Raw genomic sequence first — 23985 nt, forward strand, 5'->3', positions numbered from 1 at the left:
TTGACGCCATTGTTAGTGTGAAGCTCCAATTGGAAAAAGACGACCAGTCTCAGCCTCGTTCCACAGCTCACCAGTATGAGGAAGTTTAGTGTGTGTCATTGAAATTAAAGAGAGAGACAGAAGGATTTGTAGGATTAGAATAACCCAAATGTCATGTCATTGCAAACACAGATTTAACAATTAATCCCAGTCATCAATTCTTTGAAATAAAAAGTCGTATATATGTTCTGTTTTCGATCTCTTTTGAGGCACAGTCTTAAAAGCTTGAAGAAGCTTATTCGCTCGTGGAAAAGCAAGAAAGTCGTGCTGACACTCCAGTGATGTTCTCTAATCTTGTCTGAAAGCAGAAGATTAGAGAGCTGAATTTGACGTTAAGAGGTAGGATTAATCAGAAAAGACAATAAAATGAGAATAATAATATTACCATTGTGAGGGACAAGCACTCGTTTAAAGGGTCGAACTGTAATTAAAAGGAATAGTTCGGCACTTTGGGAAGTACATTTCGTAGATCAACAATTTTATGACAGAGTGCAGTTAATTCCTTGATTTTTGTATTATTATTATTTATTTGTTTAACTTTTTATTTGTACAAAAGCTATAGGCTGTTTCTTGTCTTTATGCTCAGTTAAGATATTTGTCTCCTAGATCAAACTTAATTGAACAAATTCAAACCATTCCCTTAAAATAATATCCAGTCGATATTTACTTCAATTATTCAGTCAAACCCTGTAATACTCCTGATGATAGACACATGACAAAGCAAAGTCAGGAGCATTTAACTTGTTTCCTGTGGATGAAAACTAATCTCAGCAAAAGCTAGATATGCTGGACCGTTGTTAGGGAGTGAAAGGAAAGAAGTGTCACTCTAATCAAACGTTCAAAAGACCAAAGTAGATATTAACAGTCTACAATCTAAATGTCAGAATGTGATACATTAGCTTTTCATCGTGCCGTTGAGGACAAAGGAATGGATGAAACCAGTTGTTCTGTGTCGAGCATTCAGTCAATCGCAGGCCACATTAAACTTAATACAATTGAATGAGATAATGAATCTATTTAGTTTGCATTGTTTGTGTGTATCTTTCAATCGGATTGAAATTGTAAAGAAGAAAACAGGAAAATGAATAAATAAAAATAACAAATTATAATCATAATGAATAATGAAACATCCACCCACAGATCCACCCATGGCCTTCAACTTATTTCACAGTTTGCGGTTAAGTTAATTATTTAGGTGGAGAACCTTTTGTTTATTTATCATACGTCAATCGGACAAGATGAGGAGAATAATACCTGGAAATGTAGCAGGAAGGAGGACCCTGACCTCTTAGTTATGATGGCGGAAGGATGTTACATAACTCAGCCAATGGGGGATTTACCAAGAAACTCTGCAGTTACATGATGAACACGAGGTTGCTCTATGGATCAGTGACAGACCCGGACAACTATTGGATTGAATATCAGTTCTCCCTGACTCTCCCTCTATCGCGTCACCAGCAGGTCAAATCAAAGTGTTCACTGATTATTTAACTTATAGAGCGTATTCACGTGACGTCAGAATCTCAATCGCGCCATCTTGGGGTCCACTTATTAAATGTCAGAAGAAGTTGACTGGTTATGTCCGCTGTTGTTTGATTATAGAGCCCCCCCATGTGTCCAAGATTTTTACCTGATTTTACTCACAAAACTTTGTGGTTTTAATTCGCGTTACCAGCAGCACATAGCGTCACATTCCCTGTAAACAGTTTTTTTTTCTCTCGCACCATGCGGGACTATTTCTGCGTTATACTTGCTGTGGAAATACCACAAATGTCAACATCAAGCGCCCCGTGTCTGTTCATATATGATCCCGTAGTCGCACAGCCCCGCCTCCCGGTGTCTGATGAATGAGCCCGCCCCTCCTTCAGGACCAGCCAGCCTGCAGTTGTTTGGCTGCTGCTGCTGCTGCATGGAGCCAGTGTTTTATTTTTTTTTTTAAATGAATCACAGAGTAAAGGCAGACATCGCCGACGGAGTTGCCATGTTCATGCTTCCCCCCAAGTTTCCCCACCACAGTTCTTTTTGCGAAAGTGAATTGATTTTTTCGCCGAAAAAAAAAAAATTATTTTATGTGTCACGAAACGGAAACGCACCCACAAATGTATCGAGGCGCAGTACATAATCACAAAGGCACACCGCTTGAACTGAAATCGTTGTTCCTTCAGGATATAATGGTCATTTCTAGAGAAGAGCGCATAAAAACGCAAAAAAAATGTTGCATGGACATGGACCCCACCCGCCAAAGGTTGTTGTGGTCACGTGAGTGAATACGCTCTATAGCACAAGGTTGACATTTTAGTTTTTGTGTAAAATAGAACTATTGGATTGATTATCAAGAAACTTAGTCTGGACATGCACGGGGGATGGATTTTAATAACTTTGATTCCCTGACCTAACGCACCATCAGGTCAAACGTTGATATATTTTCAACGCTTTTGGTCTATATGTCGTGATGATTAGCGCATGGTCAGCATGATATTTTCTAAACGAGCTAGGATTGATGGGAAATTAACTGCATTCAACCGTTCACACACACACACACACACACACACACACACACACACACACACACACACACACACACACACACACACACACATTCATAGGCCTATACAATGTGCCACCTGCCGATCAGGACCAACAGACTTTGACTGTAGTACCTAATGGACACGATGGCACGGAGACTGCAAGATTCAAGAAATGAATCCCTGACTTCATGATGAGTGGATGTTGGTTTGACCTCTTGATCCACAGCTGCACATATTGATGTCAGCATTTAGCTCAAAGCACCGCTGTGCCTAATTACAGCCTCTGTGCTGCTGTGGCTGCAGACCACTTGCTCTTGTCATGACTTACGTAACAAGTTACCCAAAAGTGCACAAAAGTCCAAAAGTGCACAAACAAAACTTATTCAAGGTCATATTGTTATGGTAATATTCTTTGAAGATTATATTAGGTTCACAGGCGCGTTGAATTAAAATCCAGTGCTTCATCGTGAGCTCTTGAATCCGACGCCAACATGAGCACATTGTGTTTACATGGCAAGGGCCAGAAACGCAAAGCCGCCATCATGTTACAAATTACACACGCCTGAACGCAGGAACAAAATATTGGTTTTCCTGGCCGAGCGGCGCTCGTGAAAGCAGCGCTTCTCCTAAAGTAATAAAGGCCGGACACTCATGAAGACAGATGGAGGTTATCGCGCCCATCTAGCATGTCCGACGGCACAGGCCCAGATACGGCCCTGCTGGGGACCACCACAGGGGGAAACAGACACAGGGCTCTCACTGAGACGGCAGTCATGGAGCCTCAGCAAAACGTGGCGTGGATTTGAGGACGTGAGAGGGAGAAAGAGAACAAGAAAGAGAGTCAGTCCATTCGTGTTGATCCGCAGCTTTTTTGTTGGCCTGCTGCGCTGCAATCATAGCCAATCAGTGTACACTCAGCGGCTGCACGCACTGCCACATGTTCAGCGTGATCAACAGATGAAGCTGGCACACCAGAGTGCCGCTGTGTCACCAAGTGGCGCAGTGACATCTTGAGGAAGCGTCTGCATAAAGGATGCTATAATAACACTTCCCCGTCGATGGTAGAAACAGGTAAACGGCGTCGGCGAGCATCGCATCCGACCTGACGGGATTGATGGCTCTCCGTTTGGACTGCGGAGGCAGCAGACAGACTGACATATGGTTGTCATCGTGATCAAGAAGTTGAGGTGTGAGAGATGGAAGTGGCCGAGGACCGAGCGATGAATATGGAAACGGATGCACGCTGCTGAGCGCTCACTTAGCATTCACATGCACACACTGTGCTCACTGTGTCACACAATAATCGTGTTCGTGGAGAACAATATTGCTTTTCTGCAGTCCATGCATTACATTACCCTGCACTCGTGAAGCCACCCGTCCATCTATTCAATTTTCTTCACCAACAAACCCATACATTATTACAAGTTCAACTCAAGCCTCCTTTCTATCAGAGGGGACATCTTATCAAAGGCTCTTCTTTCAGCCGGCGTGAGGCAGATCATGTCATTCCGCAGCCGGCCACATCCTCTGCTCGGAGACGGTTTGAAGCTGCTGCTGTTGTTAAATGACTTTGCAGCCCGGCCACACTTCAAGCACCAGGGAGAGGAGTTAATAATTCATCTCGTTGTGCAGCTCGTGTTTTTACTGTTCATAGCTGGAGCTGGAGCTGGCTCACTTCAGCGGCTGGCACAGTCAGCTTTGATCGCGCTTCAAAGTATTTAGTATGTTAGCGGAATATATAACGTTACGTTCAATACGGACAGGTTTCTCTGAAGATCTTGCCCAGTCTACGTTGGAATCGATTCATGAGAATAGGGCTCAGCTGTTCAGATGAGAAAGGAGTGGATGCGCCGCAGCTCATGGCAACCCCATGCAGTGCAGTTGAATTAAATAATCACACAAGATTCCTCAGGAGGCACACAAGCCTCTCTAGGGGAGTGCAGATGCTATTTGCATGTGCTAATGCTGTGAATTGTACAGCTACAAAACCCAAGAATGTACTTCAAAGGGTTTGGAACATTTACTTACTTGAACGAGCCAACGTTTACTGGATATTGCTCTCGATTTACATGAGATCAAAGTTGCGTTATTGACAGTAAGGTTTTGCTTGTTCTCATTCTGCTATGTTCAGAGAGCATCTGGTTTTACACTATTTGTCCCCTTGAAAAATGCATCTATACAGTATGAGTGCCGTTTGCGCCACTCCACTGTATTCTCACTGATTAGACATGAATTTCTGAGTGAGACCATGAGATGGTGCTATGTGCCTAAATTGGGATTCTTGGTGTCAAAAAGAAAACCCACACGATGACATAACACAATGGAGCAAATATCGCTGCTGATCTCCAGCTCATGTTCAGTAATTTCTCACTGACGCGCTCCACATTGGGATTGTCGTGCTCTTTTTTTTTTTTTTTTTTACATCAGATGAAGTCTGGGATGCTGTCGCTGCAGGTGAAGGACGCTTCAAGGGCGTAGGGAACAGGCCGCTTTGTAAAAAAACTCTTTTACCCACTTCTCTCCTCTTCAGCCCCTTGATAAGATTCACCCACGCTGCTTAGCATTCACCGATCGTGCACAGTGAGTCAGCTTATCTTTCGTCTGCACGACTGAGAGGAGGAATTTCCGGCTGCAGCAAACAGGCCTTTGCAATAGATTTACATCACTTTCTCGCGGGGGCGCAGCACTGGGATACGGGACCAGAGGCCCGTGAAGGATTCAATCTGTGTGCCATCGCAATGCATCCAGCCTGCGCACACACAGATGGCTATTTGGAGAGGGATTAGCAGCATGCCTAAATACTGCAAGGTCAACACCGGCGGAGTAGAAGGCAGAATTTAAACAGGCTGCCAGTTCATTGTAAAGGCTTGAAGGAAAGATGGAAGGAAGGAGGGAGATGCAACAGGTCGGCAAGGTTGTCATTGCGGTATTTTCTGCATGTGACTGGTTCTTAGATCCGTCTCTAACAGTCCTTCATCTTTTCTCAGAGGCTCTATGAAGACTTGTGTCGGTCCGAAGTACTTTACACTGTGATTAGCAGAGTTTCTCACAGTCGCTCCGTTTATTAACCGTAGTGTTTAGAGCCATTTTCCATGTAAATGTACCTGGACTACTTGCAAAATTGAGGCAATTAATCATTGCAGGGACACACTTTATTACCATCAGGCTGCACGACCCAAGTCAGCATATATCGATGAAAGACATTGAAATACTCTTAATTATTAAAAGGTCTTACACCAAAGCTGTGCATCTGGGGATTTCCTCCCTGCAAAGGTTTGAGGGCAGAGTGTAACAGTGTAGGAGCTCCAGTGTAGATTCCTCTGTGTCTGCAGCTTTTACAGAATTATTTCCTTCATGCACAAAATACATTTGGTTTTCTCACCGATAAGAGAAATACAGGTGTTTTCTGATTTAATCCTGCAGGCTTATCTCGCTATACCAATCAGGTGGTGTGTTGCGTCTTCCCCCGGTGAAGGAATTTGGGGAAATTGCTGAGGTGTGGAGAGTTATTCTTGGAAATAATGTTTGTAGACACACACTCACACGTCATCCACACCCAGTTTTGTGTAATAGAACAAGCCTCCATGCAGGGGTAGATGTTCGAGACGACATGCGCTATGATCTATGGCCAGAAGCCCAGAGAAAGGAGGCGACATGAGATGAAAAGGGAGGGAAAGGACTGGCTCGGCTGCATTGCTTTTTGGGCGGAAAAAGAAGAAAAACTGTTTGGCTAGGTACTGTAAATCTAGTTCTTCTGGGAGAAATGATTAAAAACAACACCTTTCACAGTGTGATACACCTCGGTATTGTACTAGGGCCAAAACCCATTTCCAGATCATTGCTTTTTTTCCGGGCCCACTTCTGCTCTCTATCTTATCTACCACTTCCTTTCCCTCGCCCACTTATTTTTTTCCTCCCCGGAAAGATTTAGACATAGACTGCCACTCAACCTTTTCCCATTTAGATAGTTCCGCTGTGTTTGGATATACGCACCGAGGGGGGCTCGGTGCAAAGACTTCCGTAATGGATCCCAGATTTTGTCACACTTGGACAGTGTTTGTAAAAAGTCATCCATAATGAATGGCGAGGCCTCCAGATGTATGAGCTTCCTTCTTTGTCTCTCGAAAAACTTCCATTTACTTTCATGTCATTTTATGACAACTTCTATCCTCATGGGGGAGCTGTGATCTCTTCTTCTGAGCCACGTTGGAGCAAAATACTGCTATAGTGGTGCTTTGCAGCAGTACTAAAGCACACATTCACACACTCGCTCACATATATTACTTTTGACCCCTGAAGGGACAACCTTAATTTCAGGCGAGCGATCTTTTGACCGCCTCTCTCTGTTTTTCCGACAGTGCCGGCAGAGTAAGGCAGATAGAGTGGCCATGTTATCACACCCAGCTGGAATATGAAATTGAAGGATTATTGTAAATCCTGGCACAGTGGATGTCCTCTCCACTGCTATTTCATGGATTTCAGCATCCCTCTGACTATGCCTCGGCCGAGGGAAATGCGTCTCAGCCGCAGAGGTGAAGGCTTTATGGGATAGAAATCACTGGTGTTGCACGCCACATCATGCTTTGTATTCATCTTTAAAGATCACAGCTTGCCCCCAGTTCCCGAGACCTTTTGAAAGATTAATTCTTTAACTTAAAACCACACTCGGACAGAACTCGGACAAAAATGGTCTGTCGTGCGGTAATGTTGTCGGAGCCGTGCTGTCTGGTTTGCCTGTCGCCATTTGTGCTGTTAGATGAACAGGCGGATCGGCATGAGAACAGGTGGGGGGGGGGGGGGGGAGAGAGAGAATGAGGAAAGACAGACTGTGTGGAGGAAGGCATGTCTTTCAGGCAAAGCCCAGTGTGTTGGACAGGATCAAGGAGGCTGAGCAGCAATGCAGGGACACGCTCGATACTGACATGGGAACATGTATAAACACAGACTTTTGTAAAAAGCCAAATAATGGTCATCAATTAACCTACATGAACATTGTATTTTAGAGTATGACAAAGCCAGACCCATACTAGATTTCAGAGACCGATACCAATATTTCATTGCGTTTCATATATTTTCTATCGTTGGTACTCGTGCCAACATGTACATCACAACTGTGAAAGGCTAAAATTGGCCAATAATGTATACCCAGCTGAAGTATCGGTCTTTCTCTAGTGGAGACGGTTTAGGATGGAATATCCACTGGTGAGTAGTCATAAAAACATCATTCTAGACATAAAAGAGTAGTACAGACTTTATTTAGGCTTTGAAGACACAGAAAATTCCGGCTTTTAAAACATTGAGGACTTTCTAGAGTGGCATCCGTAGCATGAGGTCCGCCTCCGTGTTGGAAAATGTCTTCCAAGTTGAATCCCAGACTGCAGTGGTGGAGTGAAGCTGTGGAACTGTTTTTTCTCCTCATTAAAGTGCAGATACCAGCAGAGAGGATTAGCAGCAGGTGAACGCTGATGACAGTCTTCTCTCTCTGTCTTTGTTTACCCACAAGAGGCTTTGCATTATTGATAAAACTGAGAATTCACAGGGCTTCCCCCATTTCCGAAGCTGACCTTTCTCACAGTTGAGTCCTGTAAGAGGGAGAGTCAAGATAACGCACTTATATCTAGTGGGAGCATGCAGGAGGTTTATGCTGTTCCGGAATCTTACATTCGGCACAGAGCATTGTTTGCTTTTAATAGAAAAAGAGCAGCAACTCTGTTGTAAGAATGGCCCTATTTCTTATCACACCCTGCCCCGGGGCTTGTTTGTTACATATTGTAATGACAGCCCCATTAGCTCTTTTTGGACTTTATTATACTTTCTGAATATCGAGGGTACACAGCAAAATCCGGAGTGTCAATTCAACACCAATAGAGTTAAATTACATTACATTACATGTCATTTAGCAGACGCTTTTATCCAAAGCGACTTACAATAAGTGCATTTCAACCTAGTGAAGTAACATTTCCTCAACATAGAACAAACCACAAAAGTATAGTAAGTAAGTGCTATCTAAAGTGCTACTGAAGTGCTGTGTTGTTTTAGAATCCAGATATAAGAAAAAGGTGTGTAGTCTCCATCGAAGATGAGATTGCTCAGTCCGGTAGGGGCCAACACAGAGCTGTTGAAGTGATAGTCAGGTCGGTCGTGGGGGGGGCCTCTTCCTGAAGAATAGTAGCTCTCAGTTGTTGTGGGTGTGATCAGACAGGCAGAGATTCGTGGCCACCCGTGTTTCGAGACGGTGGAAAGAAAGATCAGTTGATTGTCATCACATCATAGCTAGGGAGAAGCCATGGAAGCGCACCAGATGATGACAGAGAATTTGTACAGAAGAGAGAGAGAGAAGAGGAGGGGACCCAGAGCAGTGAGGAGGAGGACAGGAGACAGACAAGATCAGACACAGATCTCCAAGTTACCCGGGTGGTGCGGTCTTAAGGTAGGAAGAGAAAAAGCGAGTGCAGCAGTCTGAGATCCCCCCCAGGTCCTGAAGAGATGTGCAGAAAGGATGAGAAGGGACAGAGGAGAGAGAGGCTGCTCTAGTGTGTGAAGTCTCAGAGAGAGGAAGGGGAGGGTCTCTCTGTCGAAAGTGGGCCGAATGAATCTCCACTGGTGTGAGTCAAGAGGGTGTTTGTGTGGAGATAGGAGGACAGTTGGCTCAAGATCTCTCGTTGGAGAGAGAAAAAGAAGAGAAGAGAGAGAGTTGTTGCTGACTTCCAGACGGATTCAGACGTTCAGGTCGTGTTTCAGGAGGAGAGGGGGACTCCTTGAGAGTTGAGAAGAGAGAAGAGAAAGAGGAGGAGATAAGAGATGGATGGGGGTGAAGGTCAGAAGGTCAGGAGCAATAGCCTGAGAATGGGAGACGGACGACGGGACGGGCGGTGGTGGTCGGTGTCAGGGAGGTCAGCCACGAGGAAGAATTGAACTTGATTGGGAGACAAGAGAAGAGAGGAAAGATGAAGGAAAGGTGTTGGTGAGGTGATAGAAGATGTGATAAGGAGGAGGAGCCGAGCTCTGGATCGTGTCTTGCTTGTAAAGTGGCAAAAGTAAGGGGCAAAGGTGGAGGAGGGGGAGGGGGGAGGAGGGGGGGGAAGAGAAGGAGAAGAGAAGAGAGAAGAGAGGAAGAAGGAAGGAAGACTGAATTTAGAAAAGGAAGAGGAGGAAGAGAAGAGAGAGAGCTGAGGAGAGAGGAAGAGAGAGGAGAGAGGAGAGAAGTCTCGCGCTTTTGGTCGATTTGCTTTTTTTCGGGTGACCGCTCGGGCTTTCGTGGCTCGTCAAAGGCTGCACCCCAAAGAGGCCCGGAAGGAGAAGGGATTTCCAAGGGACCGAGAGGACAGAGATGAAGAGAATCAAGAAGAGAAGAAGAGAAGAGGAGGAGAGAGAGGAGGAGAGAGAGGATGCATGGAGAGGAAGAGGAGTCAGGAGAGGAGAGAGCAGGACAGAGGTGGGAGAGAGAGAGGGGAGAGGGGAGCAGGAGATGCGGAGCGGTGGGTGCAGGTCATAGATAGAGACAGAGAGAGAGTAAGAGAGAGAGAGGTAGGAGAGAGACATGAGAAAGACATGGAGAGATGGAGAGACAGAAGCAGTGAGGTAGAGGTAGAGCAGTTTTTAGTAAAGGTTGTAAGTTGGAGGGGTGTGAGTAGGAGGGGGAGGGCTTTAAGAGAGGAGGAGGACTGAGTGAGACAGACTTCTAAGAGAGACTTCTCTGAGTCTGGAAGGATGAGTCCAAAAGAATGCAAGTTCGAGGCAGGGGGGCTCGAGAGGAGGTTCGACCCAAGTCCCAAAAAACTCCCAAGAGACAGTAGAGAACAACAATGTGGAGTTGGACCGGATGAGAGAACAACAATGTCCACGCGGACCGATGAAACCGATAAAGAGTGGAAGTAAGAGGGAAGTGGTGACAAAGAGGAATGGGTGAGGATGAAACACCTCAGATCTCCACCCCACCAGAGGGTCTGGGTGTGGTGGCTGGAGGAAGGGGGCTAGGAGAGAGCAGCCGGAGAGACGTGTTGTCTGCGGTGATCCAGGTCTCGAGTGAGAGCCAGGAAGGCCTCAGGTGAAAAGTCTCAAGTGCACAGCAGACTGACATGGCCAGAGCTCAGGGTGACACTGACAGAAGAGGCAGCTGGACAGAGTGGAGGTGCAGAGGGAAGGGTAGGAAGATAACAGAGAGGACAGATCATGAATGGGAATGGTCCTATAGTAAAGACGAGTATAGAAGAAACGCATAGATGTAAACCTCACAAATATTCAAAAAATGGGAAATAATAGCCGCTCCCCGAAGACTCCAACGTGAAGACCTTCCCATGTCTACTGTCCTCGCCGCTACAGCTGACGCCGACTGACGCCAGCGCCGGATGAAACCCCACCCGTTATAAGCCCAAGAAGCCACTGACAATCACTGAAGGACACCTGACACTTTTTGGCATTCAAATGACACCAGGAGAATAGAAACCAGGTGACGATCCAAAACAAAGATACTTAGCAGGATCCAAGTAGTCAGTAGTCTCGCCTCACAGGTAGAAAATGCACACACTTATTCAACACTTTGAAAGTGTCTATATTGGTCCACCCTATTTTGAGTTAAAACTACACTTTTAAAAGTGTTAAAGATCAACACTGTGATCGAGTTGAAGCAACTCTCTCAATAGTTGACATTTAACACCAGTCAACACAGGCCAGTGTTGAATTTACACAACACTAGTGTGCAGTGTCAGAATTTAACACTATCTGTATATTGTTTTAACACCGACTAGAGTTGCTGAGCTATGCAACACTATAAAGGATTTAAAATTAAACTCTGTATTTTACTCTTGTAGAGTTGATTTATATATATTTTTAACACTGTAGGGAGTTACAATCCTTAATGCTAGACATGGTACAATTTTACTTTGGAATTCAGTATACTCCTACTATTTAATTACAAAGAAGAACAAAAATACAAAAGTTTGTTCAAATAAAACTTTTATTTTCAAGCCCACCACAAACATAGCATTTGCATTACAATAACATTTCTTAAATGACAGCCTCAACAGCACAGGTCACACAAAACAATAGCACGGGGTAACACAAAACAATAGCACAGTTCACACAACATGGCAATGTGGCACAATGTATATTTTGTCATCCATCTCATTAGATAACTGTTTATCATAGGGTCTATAATAAATCAACTCATCAATAGAAACAACAGAAAATGAATCATCCCTCTCCTTGATACAATAAGCACTGAAGTGCTCATCAAAATAGAGTATCAACTGTGCAAGTCAAAATAAAAGCATGATCTTCATGTATAATGATACTGGTGATCTTTCCAAAAACAGGAACTTCCATATTTGTTTTCATACAAACATACATACCAATTTGATACTCTGTTCCATAGTTCTTCACCCAATTGGTAGTTGACACATCAGAGTATGCATTCACATTTAACATTGCAATTAATGCCTCACCACACTCCACGCTATCAATCACTTCCTTCCTCACTGGACCAAACTCAAACCTCTGAAAATTTAAATTCTCCCAGTGATAAGCTAGCTGTCTCTGGTGTCGTTTGACCAATGTTTTTGTTATATTTTTGAAATTTTTGACAGATCTTTTAAAGAAATTGTGTTTGGCCTCAAACCTCATGCACCATAGATGAAGGAGTGGGCCAATTTTACGAATGCACCTTGGGTAATGGATCATACAATGATGCTTTGGAATAAGTCTTTTCTCAGGAAACAAATATTTGAATAGCTTGTGGTGATCATTAATTAAATGCTTCAGATAATATGTCATACCGTTAGTCACAACTGGTGAAAACACTATATTCACAATTTGAAGCAAGAGGAGGAGCAGGTTCCAAAAACTGTTATTTCTTTCAACTAGATCACCAAAAATGAGAGGAGTGTTTCGCACAAGGCACCATGACTGGATAGCATTCAATCCAAGATCTTTGCTCTCATCCATTTTCAACCCACTTGGTCTGTTTCTTCTCTCAGTAAAACCATAGTTGAAACTTTGAATTCTCTGTGACAATGACTCCAAAGATAAAAGTTTCTCCTTGACAAGGTATTGAAAGACAAGTTTCAGTTCGTACTGCACTACACCTTCAAGCAAGTCGTGCATGATGTCAACTGCATAGTTGTCAGAGATGTGAAAAAACGCAATGTATTGAGCAAGCATGTCTTCTTGACACCAAATGTTGTCACTAACATAGGATTTTCACGTAATGCTGAACAATGCTCTGCATGGATGTTTTTTGTACGAAATATTAAGCCAGGGTGATCTTCAGTGAAAACACATTCAAACTCTTCCTTCGTGGTTAAACAAAATCTACAACAATATGTTGCAGAAAAAGACTCAACATAACCAAACAGCCCGTGTAAACCAAGGTTATCACCAGTTACTTGAATAATAGACCCTAGCAATGGTGAGTCAGAGAAAGGCACTTCTATTCCTTCATTTTCTAGTTTTTTAACATCATCAACGAGAGGCTTCAGTATTTCATCAAATCCATACTTTTTCAGGTCTTGTGAGTGAAAAAGAGCCACAACATGAATATTCATCAACACAGAATTGTATTTTGGGGGCAGGTTCCGCAATATAAAGTAAATACAACCAAGTTTGTGTATCCCCTTCTTTGAACCTAAGGGATTTGCGGTCTCGAAATCATCATAATATAGTTGAATTTGTAAAGCATGTTTTTGCTGGCAAAACAAATCATTTTTTTTAAAGTATGACCCATCACATATATCTTTAAAAAATCCTTCTTCCTCTTGTTTGGCCTGCAGGAAACATTCACAAATTTCACTATTTTTGAACAGACTTCAGGGTTCCTAAGATGGGTACATACACAAACTTATCCGTTACAGGGATCTGATTGTAAACTCCTGTTGTTCGATCTCTACGTACATCAAATCGCACCCCAAGAACATACTCAACTGGCTCAACTATTTCCCACTTTTCCTTGAAATACTTCTGTCGTTTGGCTCTTGTATTTAAGACTGAGAAAGGATTTTGTAGTTGTTCAAAACAACTGTCTAGCTTTTTTTCAAAGTCTGTTCCTTGCATCTCTGAAGTGCAGTTGAGAACTGAGTCTCTCGTTTGACTGTGAATATCGTTTACAAGCTCTTCCATTGACCCGACCATTGATTGGATAGTGCTCTCAGCAACACCTGATGATTGCAACTGTGCTACAACAGAACAACACATGTTTACCAAATTATGCTTGTCAACAGAGACATTGGTGGTTACTGGAATATCTGTACTGACTGCATTTGAAGTTGAAGGCTCATCTATTATTTGAGTGTCCATACTGTTAACAGTATTTGTTGAAACAGTGTCCCGGTGCAAACGAATAAGGTGTTTCTTGAACCCTGAATAAGTGCAAAGAATAAAGAACATCCCGGCTGTCCACATTTCAAACGTAATGTCTTTCCTGGATATAAACCATGGTAAAATCTCAAATGCTTACAAAGCAACATAGAACTTATGTGGTGTAACTTGCAGATAAAACAAATCAACATATTTGCAGCCAAGGATGTGTGTCACCTCAGATACTTGTGTTCAGCAGTCTTGCTCTGAGCTCCTTCACACGAGGACTTTCCTTGGTACTTCCCACATCAATGTTGAACACAGTTGTTTGGATGAATGTGTAGAAGCTGTTAAGGGATTCGTGGTAGTGAACACTGAAGATGAAGTGGGCCTTAAAGAGTTCATCGAAAGCTGCCAGGGACGTCTGAGCCTTGCAAGGATGGCCTTGTGGTCAACGATGACATAGAATCTTTGGATGTTGTTCTTCTCTTCACCGACACACAGGAGGATGGGTTGTCCTGGTTCCAATCTCTCAAGGAAGGTCTCAACACTGGCGCCAATCTGGAAAAAACAGAAGCATGAAGAACAATTTTAATGGCCCACTATATTACTAAAAACACATGTGCCTCTTCACAAAGAGGCATTGTGAAAATAACTAAATTAACAAGCATATTAAAACATTGCATACCCTCAAATATCTCACAACATGTTTGATTGCTTGATGCGAGCTAATTTTAGGACTCTTGGGTCCTTTTGCAGTAGGAGAAGTAGGTGAACCAGCAGTAGGATGCTTGACAGGTCACTGTCCCAGCCTAGGGGGAAACCAGAAGAAAGTAGAAGATTTAACAAAGACTTACATGTGAAAATAAATATATCCACATTATGCTCATACAAGATTTCTGAATCAGGCAAGTAAATTAATGTTTAAAAAAGATAATGAACGATGCTTACCAGACGCATCTGAGGAGTGATGCCCAGACAACAAGTCTTCAACATTCTCATTAGAATTCTTGCAGTTTGCCAGGATCCTGGGTTTGAAGAAAGTGGGCCATTTTGCCAAGAATCTGCCAGAAGCCTCCTCTCCAAACATCATGGCAAAGTCTTGGTCAATCTACAGAAGAAACTCCGTAAATCCCTGCAACCGTGCTGAAAGTGTAGTCCTTAAATGTACATTGTTCACTTTAAAAATAAATAAAACCATATGCGTTTCTTACCAAGCCAGGTGTATCGAGAAAACGTGGGAAAACATCCAGGACTGTAGAGGAGTCTTGCTGGTCTTGTTGAACTACCGTCTGACGGTATTGAAATGTTGCCCTCATTTTCTCTTTGACAACCGATTCATCAGTTGTATGTTTCAATATGGAGATTGCCTCACGGCATTCCTCGCCAGACAGTTGATTGTCAGTTAGGAGAAAATCTCTCTTGCTTTTTGGTCCAGCTTGATAGGTACAGGTGGTTGAGCATCTCCGAGATAGAACTGCAATGTTGCGCTGGACTGTCTTTATCCTCCAGGCCAAATAACCAGATCCACTGTCAGCATCATAGAAGTGCTCCTATAAAATTCGAGAAGAAAGAACAAAACTAAACATCACTGATGGGTCACAGCCAAACAAGGCAAATTCAGAATAACCTCCCTGCATACATTGTAGTATAAGCCATTCATTTACAAACTTACATATCCATTTTTTGAGTAAGGATCCCCGAGGTAAGGAAATAGAGTTATAATGCCAAGAGCGTATTTTGTTCGCACATAGGTTGGTGGGATCCTCCTTTAAAAGTAGAAAAACATATTATTTTTCAAACTTTAAAATGTTAAAATGTCAAACTAAAATAAGTATTATTATCAAGAAGAAAGCAAAAAAGACAGTCATCTCTAAAGTAAACTATATTAATGCAAACAAATGATTTGTGTTATCATGATAACTATTAGTCTTTTTGTTTACAATTCCCTTGGCTTCTTTTGCACTGATCATACATCTGCCCGGTTTTCCCATAAGCTAATTAATTTGTATAACTTAATTGCTTCAATATTTTTGCTCCAGAAATGAGATTATATATATATATATATATATCTCTCATTTAATAATGTGACAGGGTTCTGTAACAACTGCATCTTATGCTATGAAGAAAAAATAGATTTAAGATCTGCACCAGTGAACATAAAATGCTTACCCATGAACTTCAATCATGTCAGCCACCAGTAGGTTTATCATATGTCACCGGGTACCATCCGTCAATGTCTTCATTTTGTCATATTCATGCAACACCTTTTCTCCCCCTGGCTTGGACTGAAGAACATCTCTCACCATCTAAAAATAAAAAGAATCAGACTAAGTTATTATGTTAACCTTTACGGCAACAAGAGCACTGCTCGTTTGGACAATGTCTTTGGGTTTCAGTTTTATTCACAAATGTAATGTGCTATATACCGCTTCAGCTGATTCCCGATCGTCGTGGGTCCTTTTCCTCCCACCATCGTTCTCAAGAGTTATTGTTGCATCAGATGAATCAGAAGGCACAGAGGATACGGTGTCTGACACATTCGACTCAAAAGAAATTTCTGCTTGATCTGGTTGAAGCACAACTGCAAGACAATTCAAAGAAATACACAAAAAATTGGTTATACCGTCACAACTCTACAATACTAGTCAGTAAAACAGCTCACAGTACATTACAGTTGATGATCCTCATTTTTCCCGAACAAAGCTAAGTCTTACCTCCAGACTTTTCTGTGGACACATTGACGGTAAGATCCCCTGCTTGTAAGAGTTCCTCAAACACATCTGCATCCACCTCTGTCCCTGATTGATCTGTCAAGTGCAAGTCTGTCTGTAGAGGAAGACCTAACTTTCCTATTACTGAGAGAATATCAGATTTAGAAAAATGGTCCTTTGTAAACTTCTATTGACACTTTTATTATTATAATCTGAGCAGTGTGCAGAATATGTAATATAAATTCCCCATCATACACCAATTGTCCATTTTGACTTGCTCACAAGACATAACAATTGGTCAACATAATAAAAAAACAATTGGGTAGGCGAGGCAACCAAACATATTACTTAAAATAATATAAAAAAAGACACTATAACATGAACTGACATTCAAGCAAATAATTAGTTTACTCCAAACAGATATGGCTGTGTAATAAACAAGTAATACCAACCTTTCTCAATAAATGTATTGTAGTCTTCATAGCCTGCTTCGGTTTCTGCCACCTTAACATACTTCTGACTTGAACCAAATCTCACCTTGACCAGCATATTGTCCTACAAAGAAAAGAAAAAAACATTCATAAAAAATCTAAAACTCATGTTTTGTTTTCCCCTTGCCTTTTCTATGCCACCTAGCGTCGGCAGTGTACGACTAAATCAAATTAATGTACATCATACTTGTGTGACTAACTATTTTAAGTCACTTAAGCCCCTTTCATACTCCAAAAATGTCCTGACCTGGCGAATGCGCAACCCGCTTTCATCGGGTTAAGCGGTTTATGGACCCGCTTAAGGAAAACTTCCTCCAGTCGAATTAAAGATTATCCGTGGCTCCATGATTCGGCGTGGTTTGCCCAAGTCTGGGGTCCGAATTTCGATCACTTTGGGCGGGTTGAAAATCTAAAAACATTCCTCCATAACGGGCGGGTACCCTGGTGGTTTCGCGGCCGACATCGGGACATTTGCGTCGGGTAAAGCGGTTTACGGAGGCGCTATTGAAAACTCCCTCCAGCCAAATTGATGATTATGCGTCGCTCTATAATTTGGCGTGGTTTTCCCAAGTCTGGCGTCCAAGTTTCGATCACTTTGGGCGGGTTGAAAATCGCGGAAAGATCATCCGTAATGGGCGGGTAACCTGGCGGTTTCGCGGCCGACCTCGGGACACGTTCGTCGGGTAAAACGCTTAACAGAGCCGCTATTGAAAACGTTGGGAGAGTGGCAGCGCCTTGACTTCTGCGACTGCATGGAGCGCCCGGCTCTCCCATCCTTCACTTAAAAGAGCCTGAGCCTGACCTTCTGTTTAGCCAACTATGTGTCGGCCAGAACAACAAGCTTGCACATCTCTTTACGTCTCCATTGTGCAGACATGTTTGTCCAAAGCATGTTTTAATTACTCTACTCCTTCTGACATTTGCATTTTTCCGGTCACGCATTATATCGACACACACAAATGCTAGCACACGTTCTTGACTGTACATGCTAGCTTAGAACGTTAGCCACATGGCAGCCCTACCCACAGACATCGACACACGGACATACAAAATAACTTAAATTGCAAGTAGATAATGTACAGATGATAATACATTGACTTTCCATGTATTTCAAATAACTTCAGTTTAAATTTGAACCAAATCTACGAAAGTGCAAAGAGCAGAGTGGAAACGTGGCTTACCCCGAAAAGTCCCGACACTAACAGGAAGTAAAGCTAACGGAACAGTGAGATAAATGCAGTCAAAATAAAATGCTCTCGACATTTCACGACAACCCCCACACATTTCTCTTTATTTAAAAAGTGTCTAACCTTAATATGAAGCCCAATATACTTGTTTAAATAATTTAATAACACACATTTGGGCGAAATGGCAGTAATAAACGAAAAGAAAAGAAAATAGTGGACAACATAGGATAATTTTTAACCTGCCTTTAAAATAAATGTCTGTGCTCTACCATTACAGAATTCTTTAAAAAAATTACAATCACGGTTCATAATATAACGTGATTGCAACGTGTGTTGATTATTCTAATTTCTTAATGAGAAAAATATCCCTATTCATCCTACTTGGCTAACACCACAGTCTTTGGCTAGCTAAACATTCTTTATCCTATTCGGTTAGCTAAACCTAGTGAGCTGGATAGCTAGCTAATGTTAGCTAACCATCAAGGTTATACCTATTCCAACGTTAATGTTACCTGTAGAAATACACACTAGGGTAGAACATTTAATGAAGAGACATATGCGGAGACATACTTACACACGTATCATCCTAGTCACAGTTGGAATGATGTCTGAACATGTCCAGTCCACAGAAAAGAGTCAGAGTGTTTGTCTGGCTGTGTGAAACAATCTCCCGCCTCTTTCAAACATGCAGCCTTCTGGGGGATGGGTAACACTAGCTGTAGTGTAAAATCAACACTGTAGAGTTGTTTGCAGATTATGACATTTGACTCCCTGTATTAACACCAACTCATTTTGAACAATAACTCTCTTGGAGTTGATGAACACTAAACCCGAGTTGAAATAACTCTATATTTTAACACTCAACCCTAACACTGAATATCCAACACTTTTGATTTTGCTGTGTAATATCCACTTTGAAAAATATGTTGAATTTCAAAGACGAGTAGTCAGAAACTCGATGTCAGATTGCCATGGAATAATGGATGAACAGTGGCATAGTGATATTCTGTTTCCGATATTTTCTTTTCTTTGGAGATTTTAGGCTGTCTGGGAGCAAACAGCATACACTGTGCAGTGGTTGCCCATATAGAGGATTTTATATTGAAAACTCACTCTTATCACAACAGGTCTGGACCTCCATTACCCAGGCAGAAATGTCTCTGTCCCTTGTTTTTGACAGTTGGCTCTCTGGATGAAAATGTCTTCAGATCAACACCCGGTGGATTGTTGTGAAATTGGTTACAGATGTTCATGGTCCCCAGAGGATCTTCAACTTTGAGTTCCAAGCATTCACTCTGGCTCAAGAGGTTGACGTTTTGGTTTGGATTTTGGTGAGACATCCCAGCAAATTCGAGAGATGATTCAATATGCTACAGGTAGGCCTCCTATTTGTCTGTCTTTCGAGCGCCATCTTTATGTCAATGTAGAGATTTGTCTCCTTTAGCTCACGACCAAATACCTGCAAAACTAATGACATTCCTATCGTCCTGTTCTGTTCTTTGTTTTTAGTGCTAATTAGCAAGTTATCCCAATTAACTAAGATGGTTAACGTGGTAAACATTACACTAGCTTAGCATCCGCATATTAGCACCGTCGATCTGAGGATGTTAGCATGGTGTTAGCATATTGTTAGCGCGTTGTTAGCATGCTGTTAGCATGGTTTTAGCACGCTGTTAGCATGCTGTTAGCATGCTGACGTTAGCATTTAGTTCAAAGCACCAATGTGTGGAACAACAGTTCGTAGCTCCTAATCTTGTTTATCCAGCAGTGACTGACACACGCATACCCGTACAGTACACACACGATTCACACCAATCGAACAAGTATCACACTTGTTACTCGCTTATTACTCACTCAAGACGGTTTCTGTCTCTTGTTTTCTCTTCGTCCCTCTTTTACACTCTCCATGAGACCCTCTTAGTTCAACCTCTGTCCATCTCCTAGGAGCATTTAATGGTTATCCTGAAGCTTGCTATAACAAGTGTTATAATAATCATGCAGGCTTGGAAATCTAGCATAAACAGACTGCCTCTTGTAGGGTCTTGGATGTTTGGCGTGGGAAAATAAGTGTAATTCCAACCAGGAAAGCAAGCCCATTACAACAGTGCGCGTGTAAGATCCCTGGTAACTCATATTGCAGCAATACAAAACCCCTCTACCGTCATACAGCATTGGTTCAGCATCACTCTCTGTCTTGTTTGCCTCTATGAAATAACTCTTGTGTTTTTGTTACCAAAATAAATAAATTGGTCGACCGGAAACTTTTGTTTGCCTCTATTTAATTTTTGGCTCAGTGCACATGTCCTGGTAATTGTATTATAATGTAGAAACATACTAACTCATCACTCTCACACCGATCATCACAGTAGGGGAGAGCGGGGTAATGTGAGACACCCCCTGTATCTAGGGAAAGGAACCCATTTGTGGTAATGTGAGAATTATGTTTTCAAGCCCCTCCCATTCCCCCCTTGCCATGAAAAAGAAGTGGTGCTGGTGCTGTGTTAAGTATGTTTTTTCACAAAAATTCGTTTTTTGCATGTAAAAGTAAATTTTCCTGCTGTGAACTAAATCAACTTTTGTGTCAAAACAAATTGATTTAGGTAGAAAACCATATTAGTGGGGTCGTATAAGGCTCAGTCATTTCAAATTTGTGTTAAAGTTTGGTTTTCACTTCCAAGTTGAAGTTTAGGGTCTACAGAAAAATTTGAGTCCGAGTGTCAAACACACAGATGAAAAATGGCCTCTAGGGGGCGCCGCAAAATATGTAAACTGCTACAACTTTTGATTAGATTATCCAATTTTAACATATGAGGTATGTATGGATTCAGAATTAAAAGGAGAAACAGGTATACCAAGCATTTGGTGACCAGATAAAAATAAATACACTTTTATCCCAAAATATTACATGGACACAAGCGAAATTATGCTTTTTTTGGAGATAAAGTCTGGAAATGTCCTCAAAGTTGCTATGAAACATGATTTTTAAAGTTATTGTAAATAAAGGCTGTGTAATGACTCGACTGGATTTAAGATTGGTGTTCAGAATATCCCTATAGCACAAACATAGCTAGGATACCCGTACACAAATATGGCTGCATATAGCCTACGTGATATGAAGCACCCAACTTGCAGGCCTTTTGTTATTGTTGCACTTTTTAATTATTATAAGATCGAACTCATGGTCACAGCAATCGACGCTTTTCAGCTATGCCGATTGACCAAGCACACGAGCAAGCCAACAAAAGGGTGAAAGGAGTGGGTGGCATAATTGGCCTCACAGAGAACCCGGACATGTTGGAACGCTGGATTGTGACAGGCCCGGAAATCAGCCGTGTCCTGGAAGAGTTTACCACTGTAAATGACAGTGATGACTCCGAATGGCGTCCTCATCACGAGGAAGGATCAGCATCACAGCAGCGTTTTCAACGTCACACCAAAGACCTGATGGAGCTGTTGCTCAGCAATGGGAATCCCTTTGAGGAGAGCAGTAAAGACCTGGTTACTTTAGATAACAAGGTGTGCGAGTCTGCAGCCGCTGCAGCATCGGTCCTTAAAGTTGAGTCAATGGGACAAGAGCAGTACAACAACTTCAAAAAGAATGTGCTGGACTCACATGACACACCACTGACAGCTCCGATCAAGCGAAACAACTTGATGTTGTTCCATGAGAAGAAAACACGCAAGAAGACAGCAGCTAAACTGAGGATGCAGCACTTCAAACGTCATGCAGAGCTTTCATTGTGCTGGAAAGCCGGAGTGGGAATTTGGAAGATTTTTTCTGCCACGAGTCTTCGCCATACCCACCTGCATTGTCATGCGAAGGATCCCTCAACTCCTGTACGAAATCAGATTTGTTGTTTTACATCCTGGGGAATCCTAAGAGTGGAGGAATATCTGACAGTGAGGAGATAGTTGCACCAGATCTTTATGATTTCATTGTCATTGATGGTGGAGCACTTATCCATTCACTGCCTGGCACGACTGTCCAAGGGAAGACCTTTGAGTCCTACTTTGACAAGGTGTTCTGCCCAAGAGTTCAACGTGACCTGAAAAGATCAACACGAGTGGACATCGTCTGGGACCAGTATCGTGCTTTGACAATCAAAGGAGGAACAAGAGAAAAGCGAGGATCAGGCACCCGACAACGCATCTCTGGCACTGCCAAAGTCCCAAGAGATTGGCAGGCATTTCTGGCAAATGAGGATAATAAGACAGAACTGTTTTCATTCCTGTCAACTGCGCTTGTAACAAATGGACAGTTCCCAAATGACAAAGATGTCTACATAACAGCAGATGATTGCATCCACCATGTTGGAAACAGTCCTCCAATGGATCGCTGCAACCACGAGGAAGCTGACACTCGTGTCCTAGTGCATCTTCTCCATGCCCTCCAAACAGCATCAGTTGGGATGGTCTATACTGGAGACACAGATGTTGTCGTAATCCTGCTGAGTAATTTCCATCATATCAAGGCTTTGAATGCAACTGCAGAAATCTGGATCTGCTTCAAAACTGGAAAGACATCAAGAATGATCTCCCTGAACACTCTCGCCACAAAACTGGGCACAGAAACATGTAAAGCCATGGCTCTCTTCCACGCATTCACGGGATCAGACAGCACATCTTCTTTCAAGTTCAGGGGTAAGCGATCCTGCTGCAAATTGATGCACGAAGTTCCACACTTGACAGAGGAGTTCGCAACCATCATTGAGACTCCATTCCAAACCTCTCCAAGGCTGAAAGAAGTTGCAGTAAACTTTGTCTGTAGGCTGTACTCCAGTGAATCAAATGAGGAAAATGATGTTGATCTTCTTCGAATGAGGCTATTCTCACAGAAGACGAGGGATGTTGAAAGAATCCCCCCAACAATGGATGCTTTGGATCTACATCTCAAAAGGAGTGTCTTCCAAGCAAGCATCTGGACAACAGCCCACATGTAAGTATGCACCTGTATGGATTTGAGTACTATATAATCACAAAAAAACCATGCATTTATGTATTCATTCATTTAGGTCTATAATGCCTGACAACAACCCCACTGACCATGGGTGGAAAGAAGAGGACAGCAAACTTCTTCCCATTTGGACTACGATACCACTTGCCAAAGACGTATTACAACTAGATGTGAAGTGTGGTTGTACAAGTACTTGTACAAGTCGACCTGCCAGTTCTCGGTGCAAGTGCATGAAGGCGAAGTTAAAGTGCACACGTCTGTGCAAGTGCACGTCAGAACTTCTAAGACTGACATAGAATAAATCAAAGAAGTAAATTATAGTTATCATTGTAGAGTGAAGTTCTCAGAATAAATGTTAGCCCTATGGTCCTCTGTTCATTTTTTGAATGCCAGAAAAACTATTGTTTATCTTCTTATTGTTATTGATTTACTTTCTTCCAGATATAAAGTTATTTTGTGAAAATTTCTTGTGAATAAAATGATGGCTTGTTGGCTTGTTGGCTTGATTGATTGATTGATTGATTGATTGACTGACTGAAAAAAGTTGAGACACCTGATCCTAAATCAATACATAGAAAGTTCATGGCTGTTACTACATTTTGCGGCGCCTCCTAGGGCATAGAATAGAAGAGTGAGGAGCATTTCAATTTCAGTTTAATCACCACACAGTCTTGACTTGTGAAATAACATTAAAAAGTAAAATTCCTTAGCAACTGTGAGGATATTTTCAGACTTTATCTTTAAAAAAGCATAATTTCGCTTGTGTCCATGTAATATTTTGGG

The 23985-nt window shown here is 42.3% G+C and overlaps 1 protein-coding gene and 1 long non-coding RNA gene across 4 annotated transcripts in view; one reads left to right on the forward strand and one right to left on the reverse strand.

Moving 5' to 3' along the window:
* Positions 1 to 23985, forward strand: part of dlgap2a (discs, large (Drosophila) homolog-associated protein 2a) — a 172453-nt gene that overhangs the window by 18708 nt on the left and 129760 nt on the right. The gene's annotated exons all lie outside the window — the stretch shown is intronic.
* LOC130201821 (uncharacterized) lies at positions 14628 to 18899 on the reverse strand. 3 transcript variants are annotated; one of them, XR_008833259.1, is made up of 9 exons: positions 18823 to 18899; positions 17023 to 17125; positions 16574 to 16714; positions 16286 to 16440; positions 16029 to 16165; positions 15532 to 15625; positions 15071 to 15409; positions 14808 to 14967; positions 14628 to 14668 (listed from the first exon to the last, which is right to left on the reverse strand). It is a non-coding gene; the product is annotated as an uncharacterized LOC130201821 (long non-coding RNA). The 3 variants fall into 3 exon arrangements; XR_008833258.1 differs by having other exon boundaries at positions 17023 to 18878; XR_008833260.1 differs by lacking the exon at positions 16574 to 16714 and having other exon boundaries at positions 17023 to 18878.

This window comes from Pseudoliparis swirei, chromosome 11 (assembly GCF_029220125.1).
Source record: "Pseudoliparis swirei isolate HS2019 ecotype Mariana Trench chromosome 11, NWPU_hadal_v1, whole genome shotgun sequence".
In the NCBI taxonomy this organism is placed as follows: domain Eukaryota; kingdom Metazoa; phylum Chordata; class Actinopteri; order Perciformes; family Liparidae; genus Pseudoliparis; species Pseudoliparis swirei.